This window comes from Chlorocebus sabaeus, chromosome 1 (genome assembly GCF_047675955.1).
Source record: "Chlorocebus sabaeus isolate Y175 chromosome 1, mChlSab1.0.hap1, whole genome shotgun sequence".
Classification (NCBI taxonomy): domain Eukaryota; kingdom Metazoa; phylum Chordata; class Mammalia; order Primates; family Cercopithecidae; genus Chlorocebus; species Chlorocebus sabaeus.
The window spans coordinates 3,807,338-3,826,272 of NC_132904.1; the positions used below are offsets into that span (position 1 = coordinate 3,807,338).

At 49.4% G+C, this 18,935-nt stretch overlaps 1 protein-coding gene and 1 pseudogene across 7 annotated transcripts in view; one reads left to right on the forward strand and one right to left on the reverse strand.

The window, feature by feature from the left end:
• Positions 1-18,935, forward strand: part of SHANK2 (SH3 and multiple ankyrin repeat domains 2) — a 662,741-nt gene that overhangs the window by 372,913 nt on the left and 270,893 nt on the right. The window lies entirely within an intron of this gene.
• LOC103244468 (programmed cell death protein 10 pseudogene) lies at positions 4,354-5,548 on the reverse strand (annotated as a pseudogene).

An 18,935-nucleotide genomic window follows, 5' to 3' on the forward strand; every position in this document is an offset into this window, starting at 1 on the left:
TTTTCTCAGGGCAGCAGCCACAGGCCTGCTGTACTCACTGTTATCTGCATGGGTTGATATGGTTGTTATCCCTTTTTACAGATAAGGAAACTGAGGCTAGAGAGTGCAAACCCCTTACTCGGGGTCAGCCAGCTCATAAGTAGCAGAACTGGGATTCAAACCCGGGGAGTCCAGCTCCTAACACTGCTATTAACCCTCCCGCTCCCTGCCTCTCCTGCTCAGGGCAGGGGCTCAGTAGATAGTTGTCTGCTAAAGGGATGCATGGAGGAATAAAAATAAGAATAGTTACATTTATTAAGCATTTGTTACCTGCCAGCCTTTGACCTTCACACGACTCCCCTCCATAATCCTTGCCAAATGTCCAATATGATGGAAACCACTAGTGCCCCATTTTGCAGACATGGGCACAAGGGCCTGGGGAGGTGGAGCGGTTGGCCCAGGAGGTTTGGAGCCTGGGTCTGAGCCCAGGGTCTGCTCTATGTATCCGGCCTCTTTCGTAACATGCTGTGCTGGTCTACATAAGAGAAGCTACAGATCTGTGTAAAGGTGAGCTTAGAGGACACATTCTCAGAAACACAAAGCAGCTTACAAAGCGAAATTCCGTATGTCAGAATATGTTCAAGGCTGCGTGGCGACTGAGATGATAGGGGTGTGGGGCTGCCTGGTCCCCAGAGTGTGCAGCTGAGGCCCTGCCCTCAGCAGCTCCAAGCCTCCCCACCTCCCCCTGCTAGTGGCAGAAAGCAGGACCCAGCATGACGCTGTGGAACCTGCCTGGACCCCAGAGAGGGCAGAACGGGTTGTGAGACTAGTTAGAGAGGTAGCCACAGCCCCTGCCCATACAGCTGGAGGGAAGGAATGTGCAGGGGGCAGTGGATTCAGATGCCTGTTCCTGGGAGAGGGCGACAAGGACAGTGGGTGTGCTCTGTGTCAGGCAACGTGAGGACTTCGCCTGCTAACTGGGGCTCTTCTCTGGCTCACCTCCCATCTATCCCAGACCCAGCACAGTGTCCAGCCCCCAGGATCAGTGAGTGCTCCTGGAACCCTTATTATCCCCGTTTCTGCAAATGCGCCTTTAAGGCTTAGAGAACCCAGGCCAGCATTTGCGCGTTTTCAGGTAAAAGATCTTTCCCATCAGAGCCTGGACATTCAGGAAGGGAGCATTCCCTGGCTGGAGGGTAGGAGAGAGACCTCCTCGCCTGGGGTCTGGAAGGTTCTCTGCCTCACTCTGGGAACCTGTGTCTGGGGGAACTGGGGATGTCTCCTGCACCTGCTCGCCCAGGGGCTGCAGCTGTCACCCTGAACCCGCTGCAGCCAGTGAGGAAACGAGCTCAGAGCACCAGGGCCATCTCCCCAAGATCACAGAGGCCCTCAGCCCCAGGACGTCTGCAGGGCCTGGGGCTGGGTGAAGCGGCTAAGTCACACGCTTGACTTCCTGCACAGGCATAGCTGGGAGGGCTGGGTATTCAAGAGCTGGGCAACGGAAAGCCATCCTGTAAGATGGAAATAAACTTGTATTTCCAACAATCGGAGAGTGATGCAAAAGTGGCCCCACAATGGCCCCCGCACTGGGAGGCCCTTCCGGAAGCCGCGGCGTTGGGGGACCTGCTGGCCCGGTGTCCTCCCTCTCTTGGCCTGTGGCTCGCCTGGTAGGAGCGGACTCTCTGCCCCGCGTCTCCGCTCGTGGCCACTAGATGGCAGCCGCGGGGTGCGGAGCTGACGGTGGCCTCCAGGAGCAAGTCCCTTCCGCGCGAGGGAGGCGGGTTCCCAGGAGAACCTGCTGGGCCCTGCGCCCAGAATCTCCGCTGTGGTCCCACTGCCCCCACTGCAGACCGGGGCCAGGGCCGGGGATGCTCCTGGAAAACCACCGGCTCTGCCCGGGTTCCCACAGGGCACCAGAGAGGCCAAGAGGTTGGACACTCACGGCGCAGGGATGGGATGAGGGGTCCGGGACGCCCCCTGCACACACTCTTTCTGCAGGAAGCCCCTGGAGGGTGGATACCACAGGAAGAAGGCTCCCTGCGCGCCGGGCGCAGTGACTCACACCTGTAATCCCAGCACTTTGGGGGGCCGAATTGGGCAGATCACCTGAGGTCAGGAGTTCAAGACCAGCCTGGCCAACATGGTGAAACCCTGTCTCTACTAAAAATACAAAAATTACCCAGGCATGGTGGCGCACACCTGTAATCTTAGCTACTAAGGGGTCTGAGGCAGGAGAATCACTTGAACCCAGGAGGCAGAGGTTGAAGTGAGCTGAGATCGCGCCACTGCACTCCAGCCTGGGCGACGGAGTGAGACTCCGTCTCAAACACACACACACACACACACACTCTCTTAATATCTTTAACAGATGTAAGACAGTTTATCTCTTTCTTCCTAGGAGAGTTCTGGAAGTTTTGCAACTTTTAGAGAATCAGTTTATTTTACGTAAATTGTCAAATTTATCTTAGACTTCTTCGTAGTATTCCCTCATTATCTGTTTAAAGTGGACCATGTATTGATATCATCTCTTTTAGTAATTTGTGTCTTCTCTCTTTATTTCTTTGTCAGTCTTACTAAAATTTTATCAATTTTATTGATCTTTTCAAAGAACTACCTTTGAGCTTCATTAAGTTTTCTCCTTTCTCCCTGTGCTTTTAGCTTATTGATTGCTGTCTTTATTTTGTTATTTTCTTCCTTGTCCATGCTTTGAGTTGATTTTGTTCTTTTTCTATTTTTTTTTACTCCGGCTGTGGTTTATCTTGATGAATATTCTGTGGACATTGAAAAGAACGTATATTATGCTCCTTATTGTTGAGTGCAGTGTTCTTTAAAGGTCAATTCGGTCCTTTTGATGGTATTTTTAAGTGTTTATAGCCTTGCTGACTTGGCCTCTATTGTTGATTGCTGAGAGCATGGGAATGTGGAAATTTTCCAGTATCATTGTGTGCCTGTCCTTTTTTCTTTTTAAACAGATCTGTCGGTTTCTGCTTTGTGCTTGTTGTTTGTTTTGTTTTGAGACAGAATCTCACTCTGTCACCCAGGCTGAAGTGCAGTGGCATGATCTTGGCTCACTGCAACCTCCATCTCCTGGGTTCAAGTGATTCTCCTGCCTCAGCCTCCCAAGTAGCTGGGATTACAGGTACCTGCCACCACACCCAGCTTCTTTTATTTTTTTAGTATAGGTAGGATTTCACCATGTTAGCCAAGCTGGTCTCAAACTCCTGACCTCAGGTGATCTACCTGCCTCGGCTCCCCGCAAGGGGCTGGGATTACTTGTCTGAGCCACCGCACCCGGCCTGCTTGATGTAGTTTGAAGTTCCAGTGTTCGGTTGTATGTTTATGCTGGCATTGGGTATTATTATACTGGTTAGGTTATTCAGGACTGGCGTGTCTTCTTGGAGAACTGATTTTTTTAATCATTATTCAATGTTCCTATTTATCCCTGGCAATTTTCCTTGTACTTGAGACTACTTTGATATTAATATACCAGCTCTAGCTTTCCTTGTATTAGTGTGTATATATATCTTTTTCTATCCCTTTGTTTTTAACCTCCCTATGTTATTATACGTAAATTTGATTCCTTACAGACTGCCTGTCATTGGGTAGTTTTCTGAAAGTCCACCTGATTGAGAGGCCAAGGGGCGAGGGATTGCTTGAGGCCAGGAGTTCAAAACCAGCCTGGATAAGAAAGTGAGACCACGTCTCCACAAAAAAATAAATAATAAATAAGTCAATTTTTTTTCTGATTTTTCCCTTTATTTTATAATTGAAAAATGAAACCACTTAACGTGAACACTTGATACATAATTTCCTTAAAACTTCTTTATGGTGAAATAAAACTGTACCTAGTTGAAGAGTGTGTAGAATATTAACACTCATGACAATTTCAATCCAACCGTTGACATAGCTTCAAAGCACTATTAATTGTGGCTATTTTTTGGGAAAAAGAAATGTGTAAAGCTTATGAGGGCCCAGTATACGAAAGGCTTAATTTTTAAGAGTCAAATCTACATTTGTCACAAGAGTTCAAAAAGTGACATTATAGTGCGGAAACACTAGAAAATGCCATCTCTTACTCATAAGTCTTTTAAAACAGGTTGGAAATCCTATAAAAATACTCAGTACCTTGTAAGTAATAATTAACAAAAATATTTCCATTGACTACTCTGTGTCCAAAGTGATGAAGGACAAAAATAGAAATTCTTGTTTCTTTATTATTTGATAAACTGCTGACAAGCTCCCATTAGAAGTTTTTTAGACATTACACCAAGTTGTCTTGGTCTTCTGATTATATATATATATGTATACACACACATACACACACATATGCATTTTTTTCAAGCAAAGAAATGTTTAACAGATGTAAACTATTTATTGAATATTTGCCACCAAATATTGTTAAATACATTATCTTGCAGCGTATCGCTTTCAAGTTAAAATGTCAGAAACAAACACCAATATTTACAATTCTTTTAAGGAATGTTATATAATGACACATTCAGGCGTAAATTCTTTTGGCTTATAATTCTTAAAAGAATGATAATAGCAAAAGTGATGCAAAATCTTCAGTGTGAGATTATGATTAAGCTACATTTTACAAAAATATGGTGTAAGATGGCAATAATCCCATTCAGCGTCCTGGATTTGATCCCTTCAGGAGGGACTGATAATTTATACAGTCAAACTTTAAAATTTACAGATAAAGGCAGTTCAGTACTGCCACTGAGAAGTACCTCTTAACATATACAACTTTGAGGCCACAGTTTTGTAGGTCTGAAGTATTAAGTTGGTTTGATGAATTAGTCGGTTGGCACTTATGAACACATTTATTGCCTTGCCATCTTTAAAATACATTTTCAGAGTATCACTGAAACTTTTGGAGTACTTTACAAATTCTTTCTTTTTGTATTCAAGTGCCCTGCGGTTCTGGTATTGATATTTCTTGAAGACATTATTCACCGTATCGAGAAGTTCTTTTATTGCACTAGCTATATCCTTGATTGTCTGCAGAAACCTCACTCTGTCATTGATCTCATCTGGGATCTTACTGAGAATTTGTTAAGTGCTCGTGCCTTTTCATTTAGGTCTTGGAATTCTGGCTCTGGCCACTCAGTCATATACTCTTCTATATCATCAGCTGCCATATGAAGAAGGGACTCCATGAAGTTAACTTCTACACTTTTTTCCTCTAAAATATTCATAATGATGTCTTGTGTAAGACCTGGATTTTCTTTTTCAGTCTTAATGAAAGCGGCTCTCAGTGTCTGGGCTGCAGACAGATTTACTCGTTCTAGCTCATTAAACACAGGATACATGACTGCAGAGAGGGGCGTAGAAACCATGGATGTGGTCTCAGCTTCGTTCTTCATCTCTTCCATTGTCATCCTCATTCAAAAGCCAACTACAGTTGAAAAAGCAGTGCTAAAATACAGAGGAATCTTCATTCACTGCAATATTTCTTCTCTTTTTTGGTGATAAAAGAATTGGACACAGAACACACACTGATCAGCAACTGAGGCACTGACTTCACTTCCCACCTTTGCAGCCCTCTTCAACTCCCGGATCAATTCACTCCCAAGTCAGATTTTTAAATAAAAAAATAAAACTCCATCTGGTAATCTATTTTATTCGATGTGTTTAGAGCATTTAAATTTAATGTTATTATTCATGTGTTGGTATTTATGTCTACCATTTTATTTATTTTCCATTTGTTTTCTTTGCATGTTATTCTCTATTTTCCTTTCCTGATAATTTTTGGATTACTATTTGACTAGTTACTTTTCCATTTTAATTATGGAGGCTTAAAAAAATTTATATAGCCTTTTTTTTTTTTTTTTTTTTTTTTTTTTGAGACAGAGTCTCTGTCAGTCGCCCAGGCTGGAGTGCAGTGGCACGATCTTGGCTCACCACAAGCTCTGCCTCCTGGGTTCATGCCATTCTCCTGCCTCAGCCTCCCAAGTAACTGGGACTACAGGTACCTGCCACCACACCTGGCTAATTTTTTTTTTTTTTTTTTTTTTTTTGTATTTTTAGTGGAGATGGGGTTTCACCATGTTAGCCAGGATGGTCTTGATCTCCTGACCTCATGATCCTCCCACCTCGGCCTCCCAAAGTGCTGGGATTACAGGCATGAGCCACCGCACCTGGCCACTTTTTTGTTTTTTGGTTTTTTTTTCATTAAAGCATTTAGTCTGGTATTTCAATACACATATGTAGCTTTTCACAGTTTACTTAATGCTTTACCACTACAAGTAGAATGTGGAAACCTTACCACCACATAGATTGCTTTATTCTCTCCGTTTTGTGGTGTAGCTATCACGTGTATTAAACCCACATATATTGAAGGTACTGTCATAAAATATAATAATGTTTACTTCAACCACCATAGGTGTTTTCAAGAATGTAAGAAGTAAAGTATAGTCTATTAAAAGATATTGCCCATTTTGTCTGTACTTCCTTTATTCCTGACTTTCAAAGGTTCTCTCTGGTTTCATGTACATTCCATTCCAACCATTATCTTTGGCATTCCTCTTAAAGTTGGCCTGCTGGCCGCAGATGTTCTTGGTTTTGCTTCATCTAAAAATGTCTTGATTTAACCTTTATTCCTGAAGGATATTTTCGCTGGGTATAGAATCCTGCATTTGCAGTATTTTGAAAATACTGTTCCACTTCCTTCTGACCTCCATGGTTCAGATGAGGAATCTGCAGTCATTCCCATGGTTGTTCTTCTGTATGAAATGTGTCATTTTTCTCTAGCTGCTTTCAGTGTATATTTTTTTCATTTTTAGTCTTCAGCAATTTGATTTTGACGTGTCTGGGAATGGATTTTTTGAGCTAATCCTGTTTAGGATGCATGGAGCTTCTTGAATCCATTAAGTTTATGTGCTTTTCTCTCCCACTTGTTCAGATTGGATAATTTCTAAGGATCTGTCTTCACGGTCACTATTTTTTTCTCTATCTTCTCTACATTCTGCTTTTGACACATCTAGTCATTTTTTTTTTTTTCATTTATATTGTTTCCCTTGAGAGTTGGCATATTTCTAGTTCTTGGTATGCCAAGTAAATGAAGCCTGTATCATGGACATTCAGAATATTTTGTTAAGATACTCTGGGTCTTGATTAAACCTGATGGAAAAGGTTAACTTGAGCACTTGGTTGAGATCAAGTCCCAAATTCCTTTTATAGGACTTTTATGAGTTGTGTTTCCAGTGTCAAATGAGCTTCGAAACCCTTTGCTTGCCATTGAGATCTGCCCCACATGTGCACAGACACTGGCCAAGCTTGGAGATGGTGGTGGTTTTTATCTCTTAGTTCTTTTCTCAATATCACTGATACACTGTTTAAGGTCAGATCCACCTGTGCACAACTTGGAGCTGAGCCTAGAAGTTCATCCACCACTTCACACAATCCCTGTTCTGCTCCCTCCTCCCTACAGTCTCCCTGACATTTTCCATGTCCATGGAGACCCCTTTATATGTGGATGAAAAACTGGAACCTTAATTTCCCTGCTTTGCCGTAAACTTACTGCACATGGATCTTCATCCATGGTCAAGTGGCAGAAAAAGAGAGAGAGGCCAAAAGCAAAGGAGATTCCTCCACATATGTGGACCACAGCTCCTCTGGCCAGAAAGAAGGATCCCCCTCCTCCGGAGTTTTAGGTGCCTGCCCAGCCTCCACCACCACAGGATTGCTTGAGGCTGTGGATGGGAGAAAGTGCAATAAAGAATGAAAGGGAAGATCTCCCATGTTCTCTGAACCCTGGGGCTCCCTTTTCTTGAAGCTCTTTTTATCCACACTTGTTATTCACATGTGACTTTCAGGCTACCTTTGAGTCCCAGCCAAGTGACACCCCAAGGGAAAAAATGGGAAACTGACAGCTTCTTTTTCTTATTATTATACTTTAAGTTCTAGGGTACATGTGCACAACATGCAGGTTTGTTACATATGTATACATATGCCATGTTGGTGTGCTGCACCCATTAACTCGTCATTTACATTAGGTGTATCTCCTAATGCTATCCCTTCCCCTTCCCCCCTCTCCACAATAGGCCCTGGTGTGTGATGTTCCCCTTCCTGTGTCCAAGTGATCTCGTTGTTCAGTTCCCACGTATCAGTGAGAACATGCGGTGTTTGGTTTTCTGCTCTTGCGATAGTTTGCTGAGAGTGATGGTTTCCAGCTGCATCCATGTCCCTACAAAGGACACGAACTTATCCTTTTTTATGGCTGCATAGTATTCCATGGTGTATATGTGCCACATTTTCTTAATGCAGTCTGTCGCTGATGGACATTTGGGTTGACTCCAAGTCTTTGCTATTGTGAATAGTATCACAATAAACATATGTGTGCATGTGTCTTTATAGCAGCATGATTCATAATCCTTTGGGTATATACCCAGTAATGCGATGGCTGGGTCAAAAAACTCTCAGCTTCTTTAGTGGTACTTGGAATTCTGCTTTTCTTCTCCAATTTGCCTGCTACTCTTTATTTTTCAGAGTCCACAGACAGCGGTATCTGTCCGGGTTTACTAGCTGCCTTAACTAGGGAAACAGAGTGTGGTGTGTGTACTCCATCTACCCTGGAACTAGAACTGCTTTTGCTGAGCTTCTTAAATCTGTACATTCATTTATTTCATAAAATTCGGGAAGTTTCTATTTATTATTTCTTAAAATATTTTTTTCTGCCTCGTTCTCTGTGACTCTGATTATCCAATCCTTAAATTTTTTGTAATACTGTCCTTTGGAACCCTGACACTGTCTATTTTTTTCAGTCTTTTTTTCTTTCTTCTTCAGATTAGACAAAAGTCATTGATTTATCAAGTTGCTTGAGTCTTTTCTTTGTCACCTTTATCTTACTAAAGCTGTCCATTGGATTTTTTGAGATATTGTATTTTTCAACTCTAAAATTTTCATTTGGTTCCTATTTATGAAAATGTTCAGCTGGGCACAGTGGCTCACGTCTGTAGTCCCAGCACTTTGGGAGCCCAAGGCAGGCAGATCACGAGGTCAGGAGATTGAGACCATCCTGGCTAACACGGTGAAACCCTGACTCTACTCAAAATACAAAAAATGAGCTGGCCGTGGTGGCAGGCACCTGTAGTCCCAGCTACTCAGGAGGCTGAGGTAGGAGAATGGCGTGAACCCAGGAGGCAGAGCTTGCAGTGAGGCGAGATCGCGCCACTGCACTCCAACCTGGGTGACGAGCGAGACTCCGTCTCAAAAAATATATATATATATTCACCACATTTACCTTTCCTTGTTGAAATAGTTACAATAGTGGCATTAAAGTCATTGCCTCCTAATTCCAGCATCTGCATCATCTCAAGCCTGCTATCTCTTGCCTTTTCTCTTGAGAATGGGTCATGTTTTCCCAGGAATTTTGGATTGTTTGCTTGATATTGTGAGTATTACCTTTTGTAGATTCTGGGTTCTGATATATTCCTCTGGAGAATGTTTGTGATTTGTTTGAGCTGACAGTTACTATGATTAGACTCAGACTGGAAGCCCCATCTCGCCTTCAGTGGTTAAAGCCTCAGATCACTCAGCTTTTGCTCCACTCCTTCGGGCCTGTCCTACACATGCATGATTCAGGATCAGCCTGGGACTTTTGCTGATGCACACCCAGAACTGGGGACTCCCTTCCTCCAGCTTTTCTCCCTCCAGGGCTTTCCTCTCACTCCCCAGTTCCCCTACAGTTGCCTGCATTTCTTCCCCTGAATCCTTCAGCCTGAAAGATGGCAGCTGTCCTGGAGTTTTAGCTGCCCGTGCCACATGGCTATGTGTCTGCAGCAGGCCCTCAGGACAAAGCGCCCATAAAATACAAACTAATGCCTGAGCCCATTTGAGTGCTCTCATTTACTCTTGGGAACCCTCAGGTCACTGTGTGTGTGATGGGGAGATTCGTTGCTGTTTCTGTTGTACAGTGTTCTGATTGCTGTCCGTGGGGGGTTCTGTAGCATCTTAACAGCAGCACTCTCCAGTGCTGGCTTTTAATTTGAAACTTTTCCAAGAACTTTTCTCCACTTCACTGTTAAGCAGCAGGGCTGGTGGGAGGGGGTCACCGGCTTATTCTGCACTAGTGGTTTTCACATTCACGGTCACTCCATCTGTGTAGGTGCGAGCATTTCACATGGAGATGCAGACAGTTGTGTTTTAAACAGTGTCCGTCTTTTGGTTTGTCTGCACCTTAACAGTTAGAAGGAATTATATTGGGGGTGGTTATACCGAAAGTTTCTAGTATCTGTGAATTGTATTTCTTGGCAACATAGGGGTGGCATTAGAAAATGTTTATTTTAAAGGTGGATGGTTGGATCTGAGGTCATTAGAAGCTGATAGACTAGATGTTGACGAGGCCTCCTTTGGGCACTGGCCCTCCCTGATTCTAGGGAGTGTCTCTTCCTGCCCTCCTGCCAGCAGTCCCTCCAGGGAGCACCAGACATTAGCCAGGCACCCACCATGGTTATGGGGACGGGCAGGGAACAGTCCCCTTTTCTGGTTAGTGGATGTTCACCCGTGACTTGCTCACTCTTGCCAAAAGGACCTTGTGTCTGGGGATTCCATCCATGGGGCACATGTGGCACTGGTGGCTTTCGGAACAGCAGTGTCTCTCGGTGACTTACGTCTGGGCGAGGCCACCTCAGTGCATGGTTTGTCTGCAGTAGGTGTCCTGGGAGCAGCTCAGAGTTCCTGGGAACAGGAAGAGCCTCCAGGCAGTGTGGTGCAATGGGCTGAGAAATGAACTGGGAGCCAAGACCCAGGTTCCTTCTCTGCTGTGTGACCTCGGGCAAGTCATGTGACTTCTTCAGTTTTCCTGACTAGGAAGTGTATAGGTTGGACAAGATAACCCAGTTTCTGCTCCACTGTTCCATATAGCAGTGCAATCTCCTGCCTCCTTCCCTCTCCTCTTTTTTCCTCTAACATTTAGTATTTTCCATGTATACATACACACATTCACATATGTGCACACACACATGTGCTCACATATGTACATCATATGTGCATATATGCACACATACACTACACATACAGGCACCATGCAGCATGCATGCCCACATGTGGACACACATGCACACAACATGCATATGCAGCATGCATGCATACATGAACACTCACAAACATGCATACTGCAATACACGTACCATGTGGCATACATGCAACACACACGCCTATTCACATGTATGCACACTATACATATGTGCAGCATGCATGCACACACATATACATACTCATGTGCACACACATGCTGTTGTCTCTGCTACTCAGCATGGAGTTGGGGCCTGGGGACGTGGAGGGAGGGCCAGGTCAGCCCCACCCGAACAGTGCTATCTCCAGTGCAAGCCCAGGGGCCACCAGCAGTGCCAGGTCTAAAGGCTGCCCTGGAAACAGGCTTCCAAATCCCAACACTGGTCTGTAAGCCAGTCTTCAATTACTCAGCTGTCCTGTCAGGATGTGACAAGGTAACATGGCCCCCATGGCTCCTGGCCTTGGTTGATTAGGAGCCTGAGAACGTCAGACCCTGAAAGGACTTTTCCACCAGCGGAAAACAGGACTGTGTTCTCTGGGTAGCCAGCTGCTGACTGCTGGGGTCCCTCCCATCCCTGCTGCCCAGGGCTCCAGGGCCAGCTCCGGAGAGCAGGGCAATGCTAAGCACAGCGCCGAGCCCCACCTCCCCACCTGCCACCTCCCCGTGCACTTGCTGCAAGCTCTGCCACAGTTTTCCACTTCAAGGTGGTGCACCCCACCCAGCCCTTCAGTCTCCTACCTCTGTGAACCCAAGCAGAGTCTCACCACCTCGGGCTTGTCCCCATGCAGCCCAGTCCCCAGTCACTTGTGGGGACCATGGATGAGCCAGGGGAAGACTGAGCAGGGAGTGTAGGGGTGGAGGGAGGGGAGTGCAGGGGTGGAGGGAGAGGAGTGCAGGGGTGGAGGGAGGGGAGTACAGCGGTAGAAGGAAGCAGACAAGCCACCCTCATCCCCAGGGGCAGTGGCAGAGAGATCTGGAGAGCCCAGACCTGAGGCTGGGATGGGAAGGGTGGGGCAGAGCCCTCCCCCCAGTGCGGGGGCATTGGGGTATAGAGGAGCTGAGGTGGGAGGTCATGACGTGCCTGGGGACACAGAAGAGTCACCCAAGGCCACCTGCAAGTGCTGATGACCAAGGGGCAGCAACAAGAGGGAGGACAGGGACCAGACCCAGAGCCTCCCATCTGCGCCTCCTAGGGGTGACCCTGAAAGCAGCAGGGAGACGGGGGCTGTGAGCATGGGGCATCCCGCAACCCCCACCCTGAAGGGAGGCCCAGCCTTCCCCGTCCTGGAGAGGCGGGAGAGTGTGGTGGGAGAGGCTGCTTCTGTGCTGCAGGTAAGGCTGAGCATGCTACCCAGCCCTGGGCTCTGCCCCCAGATATGCCGGGTGAGTTCATGGCCTCCTGGACCATGCCAGAGTCACCTTTGAAGCCTGGGTGTGAGATTCTGACCCAGCAGGTCCTCAGCCCTGTCTCGGGTCAGCACCTGTGTGATTTCCCCCTTCAGTAACTCCCGTGAAAGCCCCCAGGCCCCAGGCTTCGGTGGGGTTGGCTGGAGGCTGGAGGAGGGGGGTGCAGCACGTACGTGCTCCGCTGCCTTCTCCATAAATGCACCCAAATGGTTTCATATCCGAGGCCTTTTTTGAAAACTGTGAAGAACACGGATGAAGGAATAACGCTTACTCGAGGTCCCAGGTGTGGCGGATCAAGGCACAAGGCCTCCTTTTGAGCCGCAGTTGCATTTGCGTCCTTAGTAGTGTGTTTCCCACCAAGACTGCACCTTCCGAGGCAGCGGTGACCCAGGGACAGCTTGGGTGAGGCAGGGAGTGGGACAGCTCACAGAAGTAGGAGGCAGACCCTGGGCCAGGCGGGGGCCAGTCCAGCTCCAAGCAACTCTACCCATCCAAGCTTACTCTACAGGAGACCCACGTTCCCAGGGGAGGATTGGGGCCCTCTTGAGTTCTGGGCTTCCCTCAGGCCAGGCCAGTGCAGGGCAGGACACTCCAAGGGTAGCCACCACGGTGGCAGGACCACTCATAGGGGCGGGACAGAGCCAAGGGACACAGCCAAGACTGTGTTTTCTTTTTTTTTTTTTTTTTTTTTTTTTGAGACGGAGTCTGGCTCTGTCGCCCAGGCTGGAGTGCAGTGGCCGGATCTCAGCTCACTGCAAGCTCCGCCTCCCAGGTTTACGCCATTCTCCTGCCTCAGCCTCCCGAGTAGCTGGGACTACAGGCACCCGCCACCTCGCCCGGCTAGTCTTTTGTGTTTTTTAGTAGAGACGGGGTTTCACCGTGTTAGCCAGGATGGTCTCGATCTCCTGACCTCGTGATCCGCCCGTCTCGGCCTCCCAAAGTGCTGGGATTACAGGCGTGAGCCACCGCGCCCGGCCAAGACTGTGTTTTCAAGGCAGCAGGAGGAGAGGACGGAGGCCCGGAGGTTTGTTTTGAGGAACTGTGAGCCCCAGGCCTGAGACACAGGTGTTTCAACCCAGGGAGGGTGATAGATGAGAGATGTGGGTGCCCAGGGCTGGCATGGAAATACGTGGAGACTACCCAACTGGGAGCAAGCAGAGGCTGGGTGTCACGAGCTTGCTCTGGCAAGACAGCCGGGCCCTGCCACTTGCGTGAGGCAGAGGCTCGAAGGCAGGCAGTGAGAGAAACGCTTTATAGCAGAGAAAGGGAAGGCTCACTAGCACTGGGGCCTTCTGAGTCATTGGTGGCGGGGGGCAGATGTGCCTCTCTCTGGTTGACCCTGAGTTGGAGGTGGGGTGAAAATTGGGGTGAAAATGACAATCCTTGATGGGGAAGTCCTGGCCGCTGGGGATGGCTTGCTGAGAGGTTTGCTTGGCTCCCTGGTGCTGCCGCAGATGCTGGGTTGGGGCGCTGGTGCCCCCTGTGGTGTCTGTCCTCTTGTGCATTCACTCTCACATCAGGGCTGCAGGGTGCAGCTGCCACTGCCCGGGCTGGGGGAGGTGGCTACCTGGACTCAGGCCTTGGTGGGGAACAAGACAGTGCTTATCACTCAAGAGGTGGCCTGTGCGCTTGACCAAGCTCAGGCCTTGCAGGGGTGCGGCCAGGGGGGCCCTCAGATGCCTGAGGTGGGGTGTGGTCCAGCTGGGGCTCCCACAGCCCAGGGCTATTGGCCCCAAGAAACTTTGGCTGGCTCTGCGATGTCCTAGTGCTTGGAGGAACGCTGGCACTTCGGTCCCCAGCCATCACAATTCCACCACCACAGTCACCGCTGCAGGGGCACAGCCAGGCGGGCAGTGGGTCCACAGAGAGATGCCAGGACCGCTGGAGCCACTGTGGGCTGCACTAGAGGGACTCGGAAAGGAGCAAGGAGGAGGGAGGAAGCTGCTTGCGTCTTCCAGCCTTCTGGGTTCATCGTTCCTCCCATAGAAAGATCCTAGCAGGAACTCCCCAGGACATTGGGAGCATTGCCTGCCAGGCTGGGCTGCAGGCTCACAGAGCAGAGCACAGAGAGGGCACTCAGAGGTGGGGAAGGAGGGCCTGGCAGGGTTCCCCACGTGGGTCTCAGTGATGCTTGCTGCAGGGTGTGACCAGCCTCTACTGCAGTCATGGAAAGACCTCCGTGGGATCTGATCGCCTAACCCCACTTGGGAGCCCACGAGGGCAGGAGCTTTCTGGGGGAGGCCAGAGACCCACCCTGGGCCTTGGGCTAAAGCCTCAGCCATGGGGGTGGCGACTTGCCAGATGCGTGAACGTGACCCCGGGGGCCCTGTTTGTTCCTGGTTCTTCCACTTTCCTCCCCTTGGGTAGAAGCCTGGGACCTGCAGCCACACATTGGTGGTAGCTCAGGGTGGCTGCTGCATGAAGTGTGGCCTGGGATGCCCAGCTGGGGTTAGACCCAGAGGGAAGGCTGAGACCAGGTGTTGGGCTGAGGGCTTGGGCGAAGGAGCAGCTGAGACTCTGCAGGCGGAAGGAGGTACAGCAGACGGGGTCTTAGGAAGAGGACCCCAAGGGTTTGGCAGGGCCTCACGGAGCCACAAAGAGCCATCGGGGATGTCACAGCAGCCTGGTAGGAAAGGGAAGGAGACCTGAGGGAGAAAGAGGCTTTGGAGCCTGAATCCACAGGAACTGGTGGGCAGGGATGTAGGAGCTGGGCAGAGTGCACCAGGATCTAAGGATCCCGCCTGGAGGAGGCTGGAGAAGGTGAGGGGGACACAGAGCAACTTCCTGGGGGTGCTCTCCTGGCCCCTATGTGTAGGGTAACTGCTGTTGTCACCCTATGGAGAAGCTTTTCTGTAGCTGTGTGCTTATCCCAAAGTATCCGGTGTGTGTGTGCAGTAAATGTTGATGCATAAAGTCCTAGTAGGAATCACTTCTCCTCCTGAGTCAGCTCAGGCTGCTGTAACAAAAGTCTTCTAGACTGCATGGTTCAAACAACAGAAGTGTTTCTCAGCCCCCTGGAGGCTGGAAAGTCCTTCATGGTCTGCAGACAGCAGCCTTCATGCCATTTGCTCTCATTGGGGGCAAGGGGTACTGGTGTCTCTCCTCGCAAAGGCACTAATCACCAGAGCCCGTCCCCATGACCTCCTCCAACCCTAATCACCGCCCAAAGCCGCCACCTCCAGACCCTCACACCGGGGATTCGGGCCCCAATATATGAACTGGGGGAGGCACACACACGCGCAGCTGGAGCACTGCCCCAGCATCCAGCAGCTCTGGCTCCTGCAGCTCCTGCATTCCTGGCTGTGCTGTTATCGATCATTCCGTGGGTTTCCCCTCCAGCCCCCGCCCTGTGCCTCTGTGTCCCCACTGCTGACACTGGGCAGATGCACGCTGGTCCTCGGGCGCCTCTCCTCTCCCAGGTTCTGATCTCCTCTCAGATCCCATCAGCACTGCAGCCACCTGGTGTGTTCAGCAAAATACGCACAAAGCTTCTGCAGAATTCCAGATGCCAGACGTCCAAGGGCGCGAGGCCAAGAGTCAGCTTATCAAATATGTGCAAGGCATCAGAGGCGTGAATTTTCTACTCTCAGCCCGTGGCAAACTTTCTTTCCATTGCCTTTATCAGCGCTGGTCACACCTGTGCAGGGAGACTCCGGCCCCTACCCCCAACAGGGAGTGGCTGTACGTGCGCTCCAGGCCGCCCCCCTTGCCTCTTATCTCTGGCAGCCAGTGAGCCACGCTGCCCAGTGGGGTGGCTGTGCATGGAGAGCTCTGGATCCGCCTCCTTTTGAGCCTAAACAGATTAGTGCTGACATTCATTCCACGCCCTGGGCCTGCCTCTCTGTCATGCGGGGAAGTGCTAGATTATGGGATGGCAAAGCCGGGTGAGGGCTGGCGTGAACTGGGCTGTGACTGTGGATCTGGAGTTAAATATGCCTTCTGTTCCTTACTCTTTGCCAGTTGTGTCTTCTTAGAAAAGTAGGATGGTCCCTTATGGATGTGTGATGACTGCTTAGGATTCCCCATCCCTCTCAGTGCTTGGCCTGGGTACTCCTAGTAAGAGAAACCTGCCAAGAATTGTCCTGGACCTAGGCAGAGAAATAATATGCCTAGCTTTTAAAAAAGCATTCCAAAGTTCTACTTTGTGCAGTGGCCTGAGGGGCAGGCCCTTTTCCTTCACCCTGTGGGTTCAAGAGCAGTTGGTAGAAATCAAGAGGCAATAGGGTCTGGAGAGCCATGACCTCCCAGAGTGGGTGACAGTCCAGCTGGGTTTTGAAGGATGAGTAGGAGATTACCAACAGAAGGAGAAAGAAGGGGCTTTGCTTCATAGAGGACTGCAATGTCTGCTTCCCTGGCCCATGAGGCCACAGGGGATGTGGACTCAGGGACAGAGCAGTGGCCTCCAGGGGTTGGAAGCTGTCAGAATTTGGAGTTTGCCAGGTGGACAGCCAATGTACCTAATGTTTTGTCTTGCGAGTGGTTTTCGTTACTCCATTTTCCAGATGAGGAGATGAAGACTCAGAAGAGAGCAGTCCTTTAGCTGGGGCAGCGGGGGAACCAGGTGGGAATCTGGAATTCTGGACACTGACTCTTAACACTTCTCAGGGTCCACCAGCATGGGGGCTGCTTCCTGTGCGACTGCTGGGGGCAGCAGAAGGAATCCTGGATCTGGAGTTAAATATGCCTTCTGTTCCTTACTCCTTGCCAGTTGTATCTTTTTAGAAAAGTAGGATAGTCCCTTATGGACGTGTGATGACTGCTTAATGAGAAAAGAGGCAGCCTGTGTGCCCAATACATAGTAGGTCTTCTGTTAGTTTGCTTCCTTCTCTGAGGAGGTAAGTATCGACCACTGAAGTTATGGTGAGGCAGAGGGTGGAGAGGAGGCTGGAAACCTGGCAGGGGATATGCCAGGGGCCTAGGGAGGACACAGAGGGTACCCAGGCAGCTGGGAACAATGAGTAGGCACCACCTCTAAGAAAGTGGGGAAAGGTAATTGGTAGGTGCTCAGTGAGGTACAGACAGATATGTGGGGTGGATGGGTGGGCAGATGGATGAGTGACTATGCAATGTCTCTGGAAGCTAAGTGGGTCTGAAGGTGGGAGAAGATGCCTATTGGTGCTCAATGAACAGTGAATGAATGTGTGGCATGGGTGGGTGGGTGGATAGCTGGATGGATAGATGGATGGATAGTTGGATGCATGGATGGATGGATAGATGGATGCATGGATAGATGGATGGCTGGATGGATAGACGGACAGACAAATGAACGGATGGATGGATGCATGGATGTTTGGATACATGGGTGGTTGAATGCATGGATGGATGGATAGGTAGGCAACACCTCTGAGAATCTGAGGGAGTTCAGAAGTGGGAGAAGGTATATCAGGTAGGTGCTCAATGAGCAATAGCTCAGTCTGTGAGATGGATGATTGGATGGATGGATAGACAGACGGGATGAGCGGTAGTTGAATGGATGAACAGTTAAGAGATAACACAGATAACCTCATCCCCTCCACCTTGCTGCCCAACACATCAGTCTCAGTCATGGTTTGTCCCCTTGATCAACACACATGGGCACCACCTGGCCAGGGGCTGCAGATGCTCAAGGACATTCCCTCAGTGAGGGACTCTGCCCTTTCCCATCTGCTGGATAGGACCAGACTGGCCTTGGACATCCAGAACTGCCTCTGGGGAGAGGCTGGCTTCAAGGACTGGCTTCCTCTGTCCACTGCTACCAGGCTGTGCCAGCTAACGCTTCTTCTGGCTGCCCTGCTGTGGGAGGGGAGTGCTGCAGCTCCCAATTAAACTGCTTAAGTGACAAAAGACCCTGGGTAATCGTGTGATTAAAAATAAACTTGGGCTGGCTGATGCTGCTTGCTGGGGCCTATCAAACCAGGCAGGGGGTGAGGGGAAGGAACAGGAAGACTTCAGTCCCAGTTCCTCTGACGCATCACCCCAGGGGTTGAGGGTGCTTCAGCTACTCCCTGTTTACCACCGAGGATATGGGAGACCCAGAAAAGACGGCGGAAGCTTCAGGAACTCAAGGTAGAGGGTGGGTGGTCCCAGCCTAGGGGAATCTCAGGCCACAGAGACACGGAGCAGAGGTCAGGATAAACGGGCTGGCATTTATTTATCGAGCACATACTGTGTTCCTATCCCCAGAGGGAGCCCTTCTCGTGGATTGTCATGAGAACCCATTGCGGACAACCTTTATGGTTTTCATTCATACAGATGTGGGCTACAGGGGCAGAGAAGCCTTTTCAGTCCTTCATTCGGCACCTTCCGTGTCCAGTGGGTACCTGCTTTGTGGCAGGCACGGCCTGTCCTAGGTGCTGTGGTCGGAGCTGTGAGCAATCCCAAAAATCCTGCCCCTGTTGGGCCCCTGGTCTAGGCTGTGTGATTGTCCAAGGCCTCCTGATGCCGAAGGAGCCGAGCTGGCATTCTGTGTCCTACCTGTGTGCCACCGAATGCCAGGATTCAGGATCATCATCCTCTGCGGCAGCTCTGACCTGTCTTCACGTGGCTATCC